The sequence below is a fragment of the Bidens hawaiensis genome, unplaced genomic scaffold (genome assembly GCF_021521415.1).
Source record: "Bidens hawaiensis isolate Kalapana, Puna unplaced genomic scaffold, B.hawaiensis_p1.1 tig00018507_1, whole genome shotgun sequence".
In the NCBI taxonomy this organism is placed as follows: domain Eukaryota; kingdom Viridiplantae; phylum Streptophyta; class Magnoliopsida; order Asterales; family Asteraceae; genus Bidens; species Bidens hawaiensis.
Window position 1 is genome coordinate 124,681 of NW_027492801.1, and position 13,429 is coordinate 138,109.

The following is a 13,429-nucleotide window of genomic DNA, read 5'->3' on the forward strand; positions in this document are numbered from 1 at the left end:
ACCATACCGAACCGCACTATACACGCCGATAGTTTCTACTTACCGAACCACACCCAAAAACCACCATCGTTTACCCAAAAGTTTTGAATTCCCTCCTTAATTTTATCCATTTCCCTCTAGAATATCCTTAAAAATTTCATGTGTGCCCTAATTTTTAATTCTCTTCTTATTTCCCCTGAAATCACTCCTCCATAGAATGGAAATCAATTTGAAGTTACAAAGAAGCACATCTCTAGACTCAGATAAAAGATATGGATCATGTTGCTGCCCCTTTCTTCTCCATTATTATGCTATTGTCGGTGTAGGCTGTATATAATGTTCTGGTATGACTGATAGTGGAGAAGAGGAACATCTCTGTTGGCGATTGGATGCCTAGCAGTAAACTCGTCGTTGATATGTGCTTATTTCGATAAATCTGACCCTGAACAAGAGCAGGTGCGTTTCAATTTTCTTTTGATATTAAACAATTTCATTTCAATTTATTAATTTGTCTTATTATTGCACTCAATTATCATCGGTTTTAGGATAATCAGTAACGCCTCTCATTTGAACTTCGACATAAGCAAGTATGTTTTGTTTTATTTTATTTTTCAAGTTTTTAACAAATTTCATTTCAAATTTTGCCATAATATTGTTGATGGTCGGGTATTATGTTTATATATTAGTATGTTAATTGTATAGTTTTATTTAGTTTATTGTGTGAATTATGGTACTTCAGACATGTTTGTGTGTTTCAGGTCATTGAGCATTAAAGATATTAAGTTGAGACATTTACGAGCATGCTTGGAGTCTCGGGAAGACCGGGTTCGATTCGCGTGTGATTCGGCGTTATAATAATAATAATAATAATAAGATAATGATGATGATTATTGATGTGAGATATGCTTGAGTCAAGTATGTGATTATTAAATTGAATTAAAGTGAATGCTGTGCATTTAATTATTTTCTTCACATATGTTTCGGACTATGGATGGATTTTTAGTCAGATGGGCCATTGGACTAAACTAAGTAAGATGCATAATTGAGAGTTCATTGGCCCCCGTGAAAGTAAATAAAAACCGTAAATGGCCCACAAACAAAGGGGGGTTGGAACCCAACAACTTGAGATATACCAGATTGGGGGATCAACGCACGAGGGGAGGACCAGAAAGAAAAAAAGCAGCGACCTAGGGCAGCGTAAAGGAAGTTGGCATATGGCTGTCTGACTACAGTTTCTTGGAGATGCGTCCGTACACATCATCATAATCAAGAATCAACATGTCAATGAGTGGCTAGTCTCATTGAGTCATACCCGGGATGTAGAGTATTGTACTTGTTCAGTTTTTCTCATGTTTTGTTAACTAAATATTTGTATTATTGATTGTCGATCTATGAACAATTGATGTTTGGTATTATTGTGCACTCAGTCGGTTTAGGTTTATTTCGATCAGAATGATTAGTTTGCCAGTTGCTGTGATACGTGTTCATAGGGTTGTATTAATTAGTTTGAATGTGATAAAGCATACAATTGCCCTTAGTTGAGTCACACTGGTAGGGACCGTTTGATAACCAGTGCCGTGTGTTAGTGATTGTTGATGCCTAAGGTTTAACTAGTTGATTAACCATAGTTGATTATTAATAATTAATTTGTTAAATGACATGAGATTGCTGTTTGTTACATGCTTGAACCCCGGGTGTGATGTGCTTTTGTGAATTGTTTGAACTTTAAAATAATTGCTTGTTTAACATTAAAACTAAATCATTGCTAGTGTGATCAGCACTCTTAATAGCTACTTCATAATTTTAGAAATTGATTACATGTTACACTGACCACATACTCCTCGTGGATACGATACCTGACTTACCCTAGCTACTTAGGTTACTTAGGTTTTTGCATGACTCGAACGACAGTCATCAAAATGGCGCCGTTACCGGGGAGTTAGTGCGCTTAGTGTTTTTGTGATTAATTGATTTCTTTGTTTAGTTTAGTTTAATTTAGTTTTTGTTTTTATTTTTAGTTTAGTTTTATTTTCCCATTTTACACGGGGTGTGTTATTTGTGCAGGTAACAGGTTTATGCACACCCGCTATTCAGGAAGAAATTCTCCATTGATTTTCGAGCCAGAAATTGAACGGTTAGCTCGGCAGAAACGAGCTCAGATCAGACAGCCAGATATGGAAGGTCAGAACCAAAACCAAAACCAAGAACCACCACCCGAAATTAATGTTTTCCAACCCGAACCAAACCCACCGAATAATCAAAACCCACCAAATAATGACCTACCACCACCAATAAACACTAATCAACAACACCAAAATTCAGCCCGACACTCCAGAAACCGAAACCATGAAAGATCCGGGCCATCAGCCCCGAACAATACCCCTCGTCACCGACAGATGATTATTCAAGAGTTTGACCATGTCAGTATTCACACTGAAGATGAAGAAGAGAACCATGAGGAGGAATTTGGCCCGAGAAATGAAAATGCGGGTTTGCGTGTTGAAGAGGTGGATGAGGTTGAGGAACCAGTTAGGGTGAGAGGTAACAGGTGGAGGAACAGAAATCTTGATCGAGGTGGTATAGGCAGGTATCGGGAGGAACAGAGACAGCCGATTCAGGTTAATCGGGGAGGTTTTGAGGAACCGAGGGCTAGACAAAGGAATTACAGGCCTCCGGTTCAGGGTGTTAACAGTCGGTTCAGACCGGCTATTTCTGATGGTGCATCACCGATTGTCCCACAGGTGCGTGTTCAGGGACAACCGACATTTAAATCCCGTCCGTCCTACATCAACATAGTTCCTCATTTTCACGGACTAGGAGCAGAAGACCCGTATTCACACTTGTCAGATTTTTCAGCGATTTGCGGGTCTATTGGTGATGGTACATACAATCAGGATGAGGTTCGGTTGCGGTTGTTCCAGTTTTCATTAAAAGACAAAGCAAAACACTGGTTCAACTCGCTACCGATGCACAGTATTGAGAGCTGGGCCGAGATGCAGCAAGTTTTCCTTAACGAGTACTATTCACAGTCGAAGACTATCGAGGCCCGAATGGAGATTAGACACTTTTCACAGTTACCGGGTGAGTTGTTTCACGAGGCTTTTATTCATTACAAGGAAATGATTCGGAATTGCCCGCACCATCAGATTGAGTTGTGGGAGTTGGTTAAGTGTTTCGTTGATGGGTTGACATATGAAGACAGAAAGCATTTGAAGGCTTCGTGTAATAGTCAGTTGTTGAATCAACCCGAGGAAGATGATTGGGAATTTTTGGAATTTATGTGTGAAGATTCCAAGGCAGAGGCAGCAGCAGATCGAAGAAGAAAAGTCGGGGTCACCCGAACAGTTAAATCAGCTTCGAGCGAGTCAGACAGAATTGCAGAGTTAGAACGGGAACTCGTGAGTTATCGGAAAGAGAAAAAGAAGGAGGTTGGTAAAGTTGGGGTGAAATTCCCGATTTGTTCAGATTGTGGTGGATTGGGGCATAAGGTTGAAGATTGCCCCGGGTTTGATGATGACGAGTACACCGATGAGGAGGAAGTCAGTTACGCATACAGGGAGTCCAAGGGCCAAGGGTTCAATTCGAACACTTATCACCCGGGCCTGAGGAATCACCCAAATTTCAAGTACGGGAACGCGTCAAATCAGTCGAACCCGAACTTTCAGGGGTCCAGTCAGAACCGACAGCAGAGCAGCTACCGACAGGGTGGTTCGAACAGTCAATATAACAGTCGGGAATATAACAGAGATGGTTACCGGGGTAACAGTTCGTCGGGTAATCAGAATCAGGACCAGCAGAAGGGTAGTTCGGGAAATTCAGACGAGTCGATACATTCAAAGTTAGATGCGTTGTTGAAGGTCGTAACTGATAATCAAAAGGAAACGCAGAAACAATTTGAGTTGAGAGACAAGTCAGCAGAAGCAATGTCAAAGCAAATTGGTCAGCTTGCAGCAGATATGGCAAAGTTGCAGAAAACCGCGGGTCAACTACCGAGTGATACCACAGTGAACCCGCAGCACCTAAGTTCGAGTTCGAATTCGAAGAAGCACGTCAGTCAGGTAAGTATTTTAAGAAATGGGAAAAAGCATGATAATAAGGTTGGGGTTCCACCATCTCGGGTTGATGGGGTGGTGGAAGATGTCGATGAGACAGTCGTCAGTGATGACGAGCCAGAACCGGCTATAATTGAAACTAATAAAAGCAAATCTAAAATAAATGAACCGGTTCTGAAGGATGGTAACAACAAGTCTAAGGACACGGGAAAGGCCAAAACTGTTCCCTATCCCGATGCCTTGTTGTCGGCATCAAAGGCGAAGATGGCATCTAAACGGGGCCCACTACAGGAAGAAATGTGGGAAACGTTTAGACAGGTTAAAATTAATATTCCTCTTTTATATGCCATAAAACAAGTTCCCGCCTATGCAAAGTACTTGAAAGATTTGTGCACACAGAAACGGAACCGAAAGATCCCTAAAAGATTGATTTAACAGATAATGTGAGTGCAATTCTTTCGGGTGCTCTTCCACCTAAGCTACAAGATCCGGGAACGCCCATTATATCCATTCAAGTGGGTGATTTTAAAATGACACGGGCACTCCTGGATCTTGGAGCTAGCATTAGCATCCTCCCGGGAAGTCTATACGATCAGTATGACTTCGGTCCGCTTCGGGCAGCCGCGACTACGGTTGTTCTCGCGGACCAGACACCGAAACTTCCCCGGGGAATGTTACATGACGTGATTGTTAAGGTTGAAGATTTTTACTATCCAGTTGACTTTTTGGTTCTCGATTATGTTTCGGGTGAAAGAACCAAACAGCCCACGGTTATCCTCGGTAGGCCATTTTTGGCCACCGCAAATGCCAAAATCGATTGTCGAACCGGTACTGTAGACGTGGCATTTGGTAACCATAAGCTTAGACTTAATGTTTTCACACATGTAAATAATTCTCCGGTCGATGATGAATGCTTTATGGCGGACATTATTGACGAGTGCATTCCGTTATACGACTCTGTCGTGGATTTGGACTGCACAATGGAGACGTGCTTTATGTTTGACAGGTTACAGGTGGAAACTGTTAAGCAGCTAGAAGAGGAGGAGACGAAGCTGGAGGTTGCAGCTTTACGGGCAGATCGACCCCCATGGTCGGTTCAGGTGGAACAGCTTCCCGAGAAGATTGATACCGGGTTGAAACCATCGTTACTGGAAGCACTGAAAGTCGAGCTGAAGGAGCTACCAAGACATCTGAAATACGCGTTTTTGGGTAAGAATGACACATTGCCTGTCATTATAACTTCTAACTTGTCTTTGGAACAGGAATCTGCTTTGCTGAAGGTGCTGGTGGCGAACAAGGAAGCGATCGGGTGGACCATCGCGGATCTGAAAGGGATTAGTCCTTCGATAGTGATGCAAAAAATTTTGACAGATCCGGATGTTAAACCCGCGCATGATGCACAGAGACGGTTGAACCCGAACATGCGGGAAGTCGTGAAGAAGGAGGTACTGAAGTGGCTCGATGCTGGAATTATTTTTGCCATTTCAGACAGCACATGGGTGAGCCCGACTCAGACGGTCCCAAAGAAGGCGGGCATCCAAGTCGTCAAGGACGACTTAGGTAACGAGGTTGCCACCCGGCCGGTAACCGGGTGGCATATTTGTATTGATTATCGAAAACTGAACGCGGCAACATCGAAAGATCACTTTCCGCTTCCGTTTATCGATCAGATTGTAGAAAAGCTACCAGGTCAAAAATTCTATTATTTTTTAGATGGTTATTCGGGTTATAACCAGATAGCGATTCATCCTGAAGATTAGGAGAAGATTACGTTCACATGCCCGTATGGCACCTTCGCATTCAGGCGAATGCCATTCGGACTGTGCAACGCCCCCGCCACCTTTCAAAGGTGCATGATGAGTATTTTTTCCGATATGGTGGGGGAGTCTTTAGAAATTTTCATGGATGATTTCTCAATCTTTGGCACATCTTTCGAGTCTTGTTTACATCAACTTGAGAGAGTTCTAGAAAGATGTGTCGAAACAAATTTGGTTCTTAGCTGGGAAAAGAGCCATTTCATGGTCCAGGAAGGGATTGTATTGGGCCATGTTGTGTCGAGTCGTGGGATCGAGGTGGACCGGGCTAAGGTCCAAGTTATTTTCACTCTACCTCATCCCAAAAATGTCAAAGCCATTAGATCTTTCCTCGGGCACGCTGGGTTTTATATAAGGTTTATTAAAGGTTTTAGTGACATCACCAAACCCTTATGTAACCTATTGTTAAAAGATGCCCCCATTCGATTTTAGTGAGGAATGTACTAAGGCCTTCGACATTCTGAAACAGAAGTTAGTGGAAGCCCCGATTTTACAATCACCCGACTGGAAATTGCCTTTTGAAATCATGTGTGATGCGAGTGATTATGCAGTCGGGGCTGTTTTGGGTCAACGGGTTGAGAAGAAACCCGTTGCCATATACTATGCAAGCAAAACCCTCTCGGACGCTCAGTTGAATTATACCACAACCGAGAAGGAGTTGCTCGCAGTAGTGTATGCTTTGGATAAATTTCGTTCTTACATATGGGGTAGCAAAGTAATTATTTATTCGGATCATTCTGCAGTTAGGTACCTCATGAACAAGAAAGACGCGAAACCCCGGTTAATCAGATGGGTTTTGTTGTTGCAGGAATTTGATTTGGAAATCCGGGACAAAAAGGGAGCAGAAAATGTCGTTGCAGATCATCTGTCCCGAATTGTGATTGAAGATAGAGACTGGGATGGACCCATAAATGAGTCTTTCCTCGACGAACAGATTTTGGCGGTTTCCCAAAACCCTTGGTTTGCTCATATTGTCAATTTTAAAGTTGCAGGTGATTTACCAGAACACTGGCCAAGGAGGAAGAAGAAACATTTGATGTGACAGGCAAAGCAGTATATTTGGGATGACCCCGATCTGTTCAAGATTGGAGCTGATCAGATGATTAGAAGATGCATACCTGAAGAGGATGTTCGATCAGTATTGGAGCACGCGCATTCATCTGCGTGTGGTGGTCATTTTAGCGGACAGAAAACTGCTAGAAAAGTGTTGACTAGTGGTTTTTATTGGCCAACACTGTTTCGGGATGCGCACAAGTTTGCGACACGTTGTTTAAAGTGTCAACAACTCGGGAGTATCTCCAAGAGGGATGAGATGCCCTTGAAACCGATCCTAGTAATTGATATTTTTGACGTGTGGGGGATCGATTTCATGGGCCCATTCCCGAACTCGTATGGTAATTTATACATCCTAGTGGCTGTCGATTATGTTTCTAAATGGGTCGAAGCGATAGCCACCAGGACAAATGATCACTCTGTAGTTTGTAATTTCGTACAAAGCAACATTTTTTCGAGGTTTGGAATTCCCCGAACTATTATTAGTGACGGGGGCTCCCATTTTAAAAACTTTAAATTTGGAAAGTTGCTTAAAAGATATGGAGTGGATCATAGAATTGCAACGCCTTACCATCCACAAACGAGTGGACAGGTTGAGGTTTCAAACCGGCAGATTAAACAGATTTTACAGAAAACTGTTCGGACGGACCGGAAGGATTGGTCAACTAAGTTGACCGATGCCTTATGGGCCTACCGAACCGCTTTTAAAACGCCGATTGGAACCACACCATATAGACTTGTGTATGGAAAGGATTTCCATTTACCGGTTGAGATTGCACAACGTGCTTATTGGGCTACTAAGGAAGTTAATACTAGCTATGATGATGCAGGTACAGCTAGGAAATTTGCATTGTGTGAGATCGAGGAGTTGCGGGATGAAGCGTATGAGTGTGCATCCGCTTACAAGGCAAAAATGAAAAAAATACATGACGCGAAGATCCGGTTGAAGAACTTTGAAGTTGGTCAGAAAGTTTGGTTATACAACACGAGGATGAAGCTCTTCCCGGGTAAGTTAAAAAGTAAGTGGATGGGCCCATTTGTGATAGTTGGAGTTGGAAACCATGGTCAATACGAGATTGAAGACGTTGACGACCATGTGAGGCAAGTGGTGAATGGCTACAGCTTGAAGCCATATTTGGAGATGGAGGATATTCATAACATGGGTAAGGAGTCGGTGAGTTTCATTGTAACCTCACCGGTTTATGAAGACACTTGATGGTCAAATGCACGTGTTTCAAGTTAGTGTAAATTTTGTTGTATTTGGAACTTTGTGGGTGTAGTTCACTATAAACCCTCACGAGACCCCACTCGTCCTCCCGGGCTACCGGGAGGACGAAAGGGCTTGTTGCATACACCAAATGCAACCGTGATTCCTACAAAAGTGAGTTAGGTCTTTTAACATTTTAACTCGTTTAACGAAATTTATTATGAAACTACATAATTCGGCTCGGTAATTAGTTTTTCCAAAAAAAAAAACTCATTTTTTATAACTCTTAAAGGACCTATGTCTTACACTTGTGAGAAGCTTGCTTCTACACGTCTCGAGATTCTGCAGATTCGGTTAGGCGGTTTTGGTATTTGACGGAGACAAGTGTTGTTGAGAGTTCACGGGCCACGCTAGCATTGCATTATCTATCATATCAGGTGATTTCAGTTTCATAATTTATTTTGTTATTCTTATTTTGAATGTTAGAAGTGTAATTGTATAATTCTAGTTTTAGACCCGTCACATTAGTGCCCCGAGTTTTTGAATTGTTAAACAGTCAGTTTAAAAATTTTAACATTGGGGACAATGTCAACCTCAAGTGTGGGAACAGGGGGAACATTGAAAATTTTTAGCCCGATAGTACCTCGAAGAGTATTCAGAAACCTAAGTTATTAACTGTTGATTATTGCTATTAATGCCAAGTTAGAGGTTTTTTTGTCATGGTTGGTTTTTTAGCTTCTTGATAGTTTTCCCGACAAATGTTTTTAAAATGAGAAGTTGGAAAATGGAATCGTTTAGGCCGGGATAACGAGTCAAGGGGACAGGTATACATGTTTCATATCGGCAGCCCATATTTCCAGACATATTGTGAGATTGACCCCTATACTTAATACACATATTATATAATAGATATAAAACATGTCTTACCATTTATTGAGGGAAACCGATATGTTTTACAAAATTAGAACTTGCTTGTCAAATGCTTTTCGAGATTTTAATACCACCACCTGTATGGAGATTAGGACTTTAGAAAACCCATCCCGTACATATTTTCCTCACTAAATAAACTCCTTACCCGACATTAGTCCCTAGGAGCCCGTTTAGACCTTATTCCTTTTCGTTTGTTAAACTGAACATTACACACCATTTCAGCCCTGGCCTTTATTTTATTTTTACCCGTGTGATGAAATCCAGTTCGTTATCGAGTTGTATATATATCGAGTTGTACTTGGTCAGACGAGTTGTAAAGTTGTTAAGTTCTGAGTTGTAATTATCAGTCATTTCAGTTAGTATTGATGTTTGGTAAAAAAAAAAATCTTTGAAAAGTCAGGAAAAAGACAAAAAGAAGTTATCAGTTAGTATTTCAGTTGTAAATAGCAGTTGATTATGTAATTAGTTCGCTTGTATTTGTGAGTCTGTATATGGGTTTGTTTAACTGGGTTTCATCCACCTGAGTCACTAAATAAGCCTAATCCGCACCCAAACCTAAGCCTCAGCAAAACCCTAGTCCGAGTCTTTATGCAACCGGTGGTTAATGGGTGGTGATAAGACTGACCTGCAAGCATATTAAATTGTAAATCATATTTGTTGTTTGAGGGCAGAGACATATACTAGCACATCTTTTGTTAGTCCAGATATAAAACCGAGAGGAGTGTTGATAGTGTGAGGGGTATGAACATGTATGCCCTAACCGGAAACAAAGTACACTTGTCTGGGCGATTCTATAGTTTTATGGTAGCATTAACTTTATTTGTGGGTTGTCAATCTAGAAAGTGTCAGTCTGCGAAACTGGGTATGACCTTAAACATTGCTAGTATTAATGGTTATAATTGATTGACTTATGATAGAGGTTAATGTTTGCTTTAGAGTTTTGCTTAAGGGCAAGCAAAAGATAAGTGTGGGGATGTGATGGTCGGGTATTATGCTTATATATTAGTATGTTAATTGTATAGTTTTATTTAGTTTATTGTGTGAATTATGGTACTTCAGACGTGTTTGTGTGTTTCAGGTCATTGAGCATTAAAGATATTAAGTTGAGACATTTACGAGCATGCTTGGAGTCTCGGGAAGACCGGGTTCGATTCGCGTGTGATTCGGCGTTATACTAATAATAATAATAATAAGATAATGATGATGATTATTGACGTGAGATATGCTTGAGTCAAGTATGTGATTATTAAATTGAATTGAAGTGAATGCTGTGCATTTAATTATTTTCTTCACATATGTTTCGGACTATGGATGGATTTTTAGCCAGATGGGCCATTGGACTAAACTAAGTAAAATGCATAATTGAGAGTTCATTGGCCCCCGTGAAAGTAAATAAAAACCGTAAATGGCCCACAAACAAAGGGGGGTTGGAACCCAACAACTTGAGATATATCAGATTGGGGGATCAACGCACGAGGGGAGGACCAGAAAGAAAAAAAGCAGCGACCTAGGGCAGCGTAAAGGAAGTTGGCATATGGTTGTGTGACTATAGTTTCTTGGAGATGCTTCCGTACACATCATCATAATCAAGAATCAACATGTCAATGAGTGGCTAGTCTCATTGAGTCATACCCGGGATGTAGAGTATTGTACTTGTTCAGTTTTTCTCATGTTTTGTTAACTAAATATTTGTATTATTGATTGTCGATCTATGAACAATTGATGTTTGGTATTATTGTGCACTCAGTCGGTTTAGGTTTATTTCGATCAGAATGATTAGTTTGCCAGTTGCTGTGATGCGTGTTCATAGGGTTGTATTAATTAGTTTGAATGTGATAAAGCATACAATTGCCCTTAGTTGAGTCACACTGGCATGGACCGTTTGATAACCAGTGCCGTGTGTTAGTGATTGTTGATGCCTAAGGTTTAACTAGTTGATTAACCATAGTTGATTATTAATAATTAATTTGTTAAATGACATGAGATTGCTGTTTGTTACATGCTTGAACCCCGGGTGTGATGTGCTTTTGTGAATTGTTTGAACTTTAAAATAATTGCTTGTTTGACATTAAAACTAAATCATTGCTAGTGTGATCAGCACTCTTAATAGCTACTTCATAATTTTAGAAATTGATTACATGTTACACTGACCACATACTCCTCGTGGATAAGATACCTGACTTACCCTAGCTACTTAGGTTAATTAGGTTTTTGCATGACTCGAACGACGGTCATCAATTGTCCGCGATTGAGTCCAGTTTGGGGATAATAATAATGCCGATCATCTGAACCTTAACATGAGCAGGTGCGTGTCATTTTTCTTTCCTTTATAACAAATTTCATATCATTTTTTTAATTTTCTGTATTGTTGCACTCAACTTGATTATACTTATATGTTTGCATATGCATATCAATGATTAACTGTGTATGTATACGTTTTTACAGGTTAAGATCTAGACAAAATTAATGTTGTTGAATGAGTCAACCATGAAAAAGTGTGGTAACTGACTAATTGTGGTTGGTAGTTCATTCAGCATGTGGAGTTTTAAAGATGCATAGCATTATAATAAGCATACTTCCTCTATAATGTGGGTATCTGTATCATGAAAATTGCCATGGTAATTAGAATGGTGTGTGTTTTATGACATTGTTTCTCTTTACTTTAATGTTGCAAATGGGTTTTGATTCTCTCCTTTTCATGTGTTCAAGTTTCAGGTTAAGAAAAAAAGGTCGTATATGCAGTTGTGATGCCATGTGTTGGTGGACTTGGAAGGCGAAGAATGCTAAAATATTGACGAGATGATTAGGGTAAAGAAGATTTTGGAAAACATTAAGGGGAACATGTTTCTATGGATTAAAAATCAAGCGATTAAGTGTTAGATTGAGAGAAATGGTGTAGATTTGATTGTATGGGTTTGTGATTAGCATGTTGACAATTCTGTAAATATTTTAAGATGTTTGTAGTTGTTTTAATGGGTCTAGTTCCTTGTTAGAGATGCTTCTTTTAATATATAATTGTATTTCAGAATAATATATTAGAGACTAAAAATAACATGCATATGAGATTAATTTTCAGTCTTAGAAAAAGCGTATTAATGACTGAAATCAAGTGATATTGGGGACTACTTCCCAATGTTAAATACATGTTTTTAGAGACTGATTTAATATGTCATTACAAATCTAAGAAAATGTATTAGGGACAATAAAGACATGTTTAGAAGACTAATTTTTAGTTTGTAAAGTTATGCAGTAGGATTGAAATATACTTGTATTCAAGACTGATTTTTCAGCCACTAAAAATGTGTATTGTAGACTGAAATGATGTGATATCAGGGGACAAATTGAGGACTGAATTTTTATATATTGAAGACTAATTGTTAGTCCTTGTTGATGCCATACAACAGGGACTGAATTTTAGTTACTAAAACCGCTATTTAGGACTAGGCATCTGTTGCTGGCTTGCGACTGGCAAATCAGTCCCTGATGACTATTAGATACTGATAGGTGATTATAAGAGACTACTTTTTCAGTCCTAAATACCAATTTTTTTTTGTAGTGTTGGTGGTGGTGGTGGTGGTGGTTGTTGTTGTTAAGTGGTGGTGTTGTTGAGAAAGCATAGTAGAGGAGGAATGGAATGGAAAAAAAAAAAGGAGGGTGAGAATGAATGTTTTTGATGGAATGAGATTTCATGTGCAATGGATGATTCCATTTCATTTAGCCACCAAACACCATTTTTTTCATTCCTACGCAATGAATCATTTCATCCCCTTGTCATTGTTGCACACCAAACGCTATCTTAACTTCTTTTGGTTTAAAATAGATTTAAATGTAAATCTATACTTTAATCCAAACTAGTGTTTTACCCGACGCATTGCGCCAGGTAGGTCGGTAAAACCCGGACGATAGCAAAACGCAAGCATTTCCGGTCTCAAACGTTGAAGCGGTACGCCGATGCGAATTCGGTCGGTTTCGATTACGTGCGATATAAAACAAAAAAAAATTATAAAATTGAGACGGACCAATGGAGGTGGTGTTGGTCGGTAAAACTAGAGTGTTGGTAAAACCGATCATTGTCGATTTCTGGCGTTGAGGTGGTGAGTCTACGCAAATTCGGTTGGTTTCCGTCACGTTCGTTACGATACCATAACTAAAAAAATCGGTATCCGATCGGTTTTCGTTACGGTATTGAAACTAAAACAAAACACGGTGAATCTATGTGAATTCGGTTGGTTTCAATTACATTTGTGACGGTATCGAAACTAAACAAAAAGGTCGGTAAAACCCAAGAATTGTCGGTCCCGGACGTTACTACGACAAGTCGACGTGAATAACTGTGTAGTTATCAAATTTAAAAAATGTGTGGTTTATACTCAATGTTTTGATGAATATTAAGT